A 6,656-nucleotide genomic window follows, 5' to 3' on the forward strand; every position below is an offset into this window, starting at 1 on the left:
ACAGTGTAGGAGGGTTCCCCTTTCTCCGCATCCTCGCCAGCATCTGTAAGACACACTTCTTAAAAGAAGATACATAGCTGCCAAAAAAAGAACAGCTTCACTCTATAATAGCAGTAATTTCTTGGACTATTTTTTCCTTTCCTTTCTACCATTCTGCTATGAGGACTCTTCGTATTTGGAAGAAATACCTCCAGCCATAGAACTGACAAAAATACAACAATATAAACTGAAATGCAGTGATCAGTTTGTAAGAATTTTCCCATTATGGTGTCTTAGATATTGCAAAAATCCTATAGATAGCTCAACTTACCTTTAAAATAAAATTCTTCCACAGAAGAGCCATAAATTTGTAAAACCATAAGAAATCCATTCTTCAACTCTATGAAGGGAGTAAAGATTTTACAAAAAAGGAATTAAGATTATATAACAAAATATAAATTTTAGACAAATTACTTAAATTCGAATTGCTTCATTTTCTAGTCAAGCTTAAAGGATGACAAAAAGAAACAATAAACATTTGAAATATTTGAGAAGCTTTTTAGCCCTACATCCTTACTCAGTAACTTCTGAGTTTCTAATATAAAATTTCAAGCACAAAACAAAGTTCAGTAAGTTACTGATGCAAGTTTCCAGGTAAATTTGACCAGTACTTTTCCCAATTATTACCAAAACACTAATTAAGAAATAACACCCAAAAATCATCACCATCAGCAAAAAGACAAAATGGTATGCAGGGGCTCCTGGGTGGCTTGGTGGGTTAAGGCTTCTCTACCTTCGGCTCGGGTTGTGAGACTGGGGTCCTGGGATCGAACACCGAGCACTTAATGGAGGGATGCCTTGGTGGCTCAGTAGGTTAAAGTCTCTGCCTTCAGCTCAGGTCATGCCCCACATCAGGCTCTCTGCTCAGCAGGGAGCCTGCTTCCCCCCTTCCTCTCACTCTGCCTGCCTCTCTGCCGGCTTGTGATCTCTGTCAAATAAATAAATAAAAATCTTTTTAAAAACGGTATGTAAAATCACATCACAGCTACAATCCCAAAATGCCACTCAGCAATTACCACGGTTGAAAGTACCTCCATTAATAACATTACTAATGGGAACAGATTCATTCTTATACTTCACAAATATTTGCTGAATATTAAGTGACATGTTAAGTGTAGGTATATAATGGGAAACGTAACAAATTAAACCCTTCCTTCATGGTATGGTGGCAGAGCGGGCTATTAATAACCCAGGAGCTGAAGTTGGACTGTCTAGGTTGATTCCCAGCTCTACTAATATCTGTGTGATCTTGAAAACTTGACTTCAATTCTTGCAGCTACCAGGGAGAGAGATAAAATTCAGGCCCTGGAAGGGGAGACATTATTTTAGGACCTCACCTTATAAATAATGATGTTAGTGAAGGAGACTGGCTTTCCCAGGAACTGCAGGGCAATTTCAAATTTCAATCTTTGATACCAGATGAAGGTATCCCATATTACAAATGCCTACAGGTACCTGGTATAAGAAAATAAATCCTTTCTGGAAAAAAAAAATCCTGTAGAGTTAGCTATTCCTCCAAGCAATTTTCTGCATGCAATATCTGGCACTCCTTACATCTGGGGTGAAGTTATCTGTACTAAAATTTAAAATAACAACCCTTACCATTTTCAAGGCAAAAAAACATAGAAGGTTTAGAAACTCCACAAAAAGACATTAGATTAGGATCTCAAAGTGTGAAGGAAGAAGGGCTCCTAGACCTAAGCATAAAAGCTAAACTATAAAATATAAGAAAACAGATAGGAGAATATCTCTGTGGCCTTGGACACACAGAAATTTCCTAAAGTGAATGAAAAAATTACAAGCTGTAAAAGAGGGCTTCATCAAAATTTAAATTAAATTAAATTAAATTTCTGCTAATCAAAAAATACCACTGTGAAAATAGGAAAGCCAAAGAAGAGGAAAAAAAACTTTCTAACACATTTACCTAACAAAAGACATACCCAGAATATACAGAATATATAAAGCATTGCTATGAGCAATAATAATAATATAAATAAAAATATGACAACATGGGGCACCTGGGTGGCTCAGTGGGTTAAAGCCTCTGCCTTCGGCTCAGGTCATCATTTCAGGGCCCTGGGATCCAGCCCTGCATTGGGCTCTCTGCTTTGCAGGGAGCCTGCTTCACCCTTCTCTCTGCCCGCCTTTCTACCTACTTGTGCTCGCTCTCTCTGTGTCAAATAAATAAATTTTTTAAAAATCTTTTAAAAATATGACAACCAAACTTTAAAAATTGTAAAGACTTTAGAAAGACATTTAATTAAAATAATATATATGAGAGAGCATCAAGACAGTGACCTAAGTCATTCCCAGCATCATTTGTCCTCCAAAAAGACCAGCTAGTAACTATCCATAGTCAAGACAGCACTATGAAAACCCCAGAACCAGGCTGACCTGAGCAGGTGGCCCCATCTGGCCAGAGAGCTGAGTAAACAGTTCTATCTGATTCGGATCCTAAGCCAATGAGGCCTACTGGCCATGGAGCCTATCCTATGACCCTATCCATGCAAGGAGGCAAACTGGTTCAGCCACTATGGAATACAGTCTGGCAATTTCTCAAATAATCAAAAACAGATCTGCCATATGACACTACAATATCACTTTTGGGTATTTATCCAAAGGAAATGAAATCACTATTTCAGAAACACATCTATACTGCCATGTTCATAGCAGCAAGATTCACAAAAGCCATGAAAACAACCTAAGTGTCTAACAACAGATGAATGGATATAGACAATATGATACATAAAAATAAAAACACTCTATCTTCAAAAAAAAAAAAAGAAAAGAGAGAGAGAGAGAGAGAGAGAGAAAGTATGGTATGTATATGCAATAGAATATTATTCAACCATAAAAAGGAAATACAATAACAATATAAAAATATGCACTCGAAGGCATTACGGTAAGTAAAATAAATAAGAGACAGAGGTACAAATACTGTATGATTGGTGAGTGCTTAGACAAGGGATGGGAGTGAATGAAATAGGTGAAAACAGTCAAAAAGCAAAAACTTCCAGTTATGAATAAATTCTGGGGATATATGGTACAGCATGGTGACTGTGGTTCTTAATATTGTATTACATATTTGAAAGTTGCTAAGAAAATAAATCTAAAAGTTCTCACAACACACACAAAAAAACTATGTGAGGTGATATATGTGTTAACTAAGTTTATTGTGGTAATCATTTACAATATAAACATATGTCAAATCATCAGACTGTACACCTTAAACTTATACAATGTTTTATGCCAATTATATATTAAATCTGGAGAGGGGAAGATGTATATATTACCAAGTAGCACAGAAAACTGATTTTAAAAAGGACCAAAGTCTTTCACGTACAGCTCACCATAGAAGGCATACAGATGACAAGCATATGAAAAAATGTTCCATAGCATATATCATTCAGTAAATGTAAATTAAAATGACAATGAGATACTACTGCACATTTATCAGAGCCAAAATCTGTAATACTAATGATATCAAATGTGACAAGTATATAGAGCAAAAGAAACTCTCATTCATTGCTGGTGGGAATGCAAAATATGTAACCACTTTTGAATGGAAAAGAATTGGGCAGTTTTCTATAAAACTCAACATACTCTTACCATACAGTCCAGCAATTACAGTCCTTGGTATTTACACAAAGTAGTTGAAAAATGTATGTCCCTATAAAAACTTTCACAGGGATGCTTATAGAAGCTTTACCCATAATTTCCAAAACTTATAAGCAACCAAGATATCTTTCAGTAGATGAATGGATAAATATACTATAGTACACCCAGACAACAAAATATTATTCAGTGCTAAAAAGAAATGAGGCATCAAGCCATGAAAAGACATGGAAAAACCTTCAGTGCTTAATGCTAAATGACAGAAGCCAATCTAGAAAGGCTACATTCTATGATTCCAACAATATGACATTCAAGAAAAGCACCACTATGGGCACAGTATAAAAAGATCAGTGGTTCCTAGGCCTTGGGGGTAGAGGGAACAGGAATGAATAGATGGAGCTGAGGGAATTTTTAGGGCAGTGAAATTGTTTTATATAGACACTACACCAGTGGATACATGTCATTAGATATTTGTCCAAACCCACAGAATGTGTCAGCAAAACTGAACCCTAATGTAAACCACGGACTTTGAATGATAACGATGTGTAGGTAAGTATAAGAGTCATCAATTTTAACAAACATTACACCCTGTGAGGGAGTGGTATGAGAGAAGCCACACATGCACATGGGTTGTCGGTGTACAGGAAACAGTTACACCTTTCCTCAAGTTTGCTGGGAACCTAAAACTGCTCTTAAAGAAGGAAAATATTAACAAAAAAGCACAGGAAAAACTTCTCAAAAAACTTCTCTTAAGTCATCAGTGAAGTACAAATAAAACCAAAATGGGATACCTCAACATACACACTAAAAGGACTGACAACACATAATATTCGAGGTGATGCAAGGCAACATGTCTCATAAATTACTGGTGGGAGTACAAAATGATGCAAACACTTTGGAAAGCCGCAGCAGTTTTTCTAAATTGTTACTTATTTTTAAAAAATTCCAGTTCAATTATCAGTGTTATTTTAGTTTCAGGTGTACAATATAGTGACTCAGCTCTTAACCCCCATTATCTTTTTCACCCCTCCCCATGCACCTCCCCTCTGGTAACCACCAGTTTGTTCTCTATAGTCAAGAGTCTTTTTTAGTTGATCTCTTTCTTTCTTTATTCATTTGTTTTGTTTCTTAAATTCCACATATGAGTGAATCATCTGGTATTTTCCTGACGGACTGACTACACTTAGCATTATACTATTTAGCTCTATCCATGTCACTGCAGATGGCCAGATTTTAATTCTTTTCTATGGCTGAGTAATATGCCATCATATATTTATCTATATAAGATATAATATTTATATATATATATATATATATATATATATATATATATATATATATCACATCTTGTTTATCCTTTCGCCTATCAGTGGATACTTGGACTGCTCCCATAAGGTGGCTATGGTAAATAATGCTGCATGGGTGTTTTCATTTTCTTTGAATAAATACCCAGTAGTTGAATTACTGGATCATTAAGGTAATTCCATTTTTATTTTTTTTAAGTTTTAATTTGAATTCCAGTTAGTTAACACATAGTGTAATATTAGTTTCAGTTGTATAATATAGTGATTCAACAATTGTATACAACACCCAGTGCACATCACAACAATTGCACTCCTTAATCCCCATCACCTATTTAACCCATGCCCCCATCCACCTCCCCTCCAGGAACCCTCAGTTTGTTCTCCATAGATAAGAGTCTGTTTCTTGGTTTGCCTCTCTTTTCCCCTTTGCTTGTTTGTTCTTAAATTACACACATGAGTGAGGATGCCTGGGTGGTTCAATCAGTTGAGCATCCAACTCTTGGTTTTGGCCTGAGTCATGATCTCAGGGTCCTGAGAATTGAGGCCTGGGTTGGGCTTAGCATGGAGTCTGCTTGTACCTTTCCCTCTGCTCCTCCCCCTGTATGCTCTCTCTCTCTCAAATAGATATGGTATTTGTCTTTCTCTGACTTATTTCACTTAGCATAATACTCTCTAGCTCCAACTGTATCATTGCAAATGACTAGATTTCATTCTTTATGGGTAAGTAATATTTCTCTGTGTGTGTGTGTGTACATACCACTTCTTTATTCATTCATCAGTTGATGGACATTTTGGCTCGTTCTATAGTTTGGCTATTATAGATAATGCTGCTATAAACATGGGGGTACATGTATCCATTGAAGGGCATCTTGGCTCTTTCCACAGTTTGGCGACCATGGCAGTTGCTGCTATAAACATTGGGGTACAGATGGCCCTTCTTTTCACTACATCTTTATCTTTGGGGTAAATACCTAGTAGTGCAATTGCAGGGTCATAGGGAAGCTCTATTTTTAGTTTCGTGAGGAATCTCCACACTGTTCTCCAAAGTGGCTGCACCAACTTGCATTCCCACCAACAGTGTAAGAGGGTTCCCCGTTCCCACATCCCCTCCAACACATGTTGTTTCCTGTCTTGCTAACTTTGGCCATTCTAAGTGGTGTAAGGTGGTATCTCAATGTGGTTTTAATTTGAATCTCCCTAATGGCTAGTGATGATGAGCATTTTTTCATGTGTCTGATAGCCATTTGTAGGTCTTCATTGGAGAAGTGTCTGTTCATATCATCTGCCCATTTTTTGATATGATTATCTGTTTTGTGTGTGTTGACTTTGAGAAGTTCTTTATAGATCCTGGATATCAACCTTTTGTCTATACTGTCATTTGCAAATACCTTCTCCCATTCGGTGGGTTGCCTCTTTGTTTTGTTGACTGTTTCCTTTGCTGTGCAGAAGCTTTTGATCTTGATGAAGTCCCAAAAGTTCATTTTTGCTTTTGTTTCCATTGCCTTTGGAGACATATCTTGAAAGAAGTTGCTGTGGCTGATATCGAAGAGATTACTGCCTATGTTCTCCTCTAGGATTCTGATGAATTCCTGTCTCACGTTGAAGTCATTTATCCATTTTGAGTTTATCTTTGTGTATGGTGTAAGAGAATGGTTGAGTTTCATTCTTCTACATATAGCTGTCCCATTTTCCCAGCAC

The 6,656-nt window shown here is 36.8% G+C and overlaps 1 protein-coding gene across 1 annotated transcript in view; it reads right to left on the reverse strand.

Moving 5' to 3' along the window:
* Positions 1-6,656, reverse strand: part of LOC132027306 (phospholipid-transporting ATPase ABCA3-like) — a 130,178-nt gene that overhangs the window by 117,024 nt on the left and 6,498 nt on the right. The window lies entirely within an intron of this gene.

Source organism: Mustela nigripes, chromosome 11, assembly GCF_022355385.1.
Source record: "Mustela nigripes isolate SB6536 chromosome 11, MUSNIG.SB6536, whole genome shotgun sequence".
Taxonomy (NCBI): domain Eukaryota; kingdom Metazoa; phylum Chordata; class Mammalia; order Carnivora; family Mustelidae; genus Mustela; species Mustela nigripes.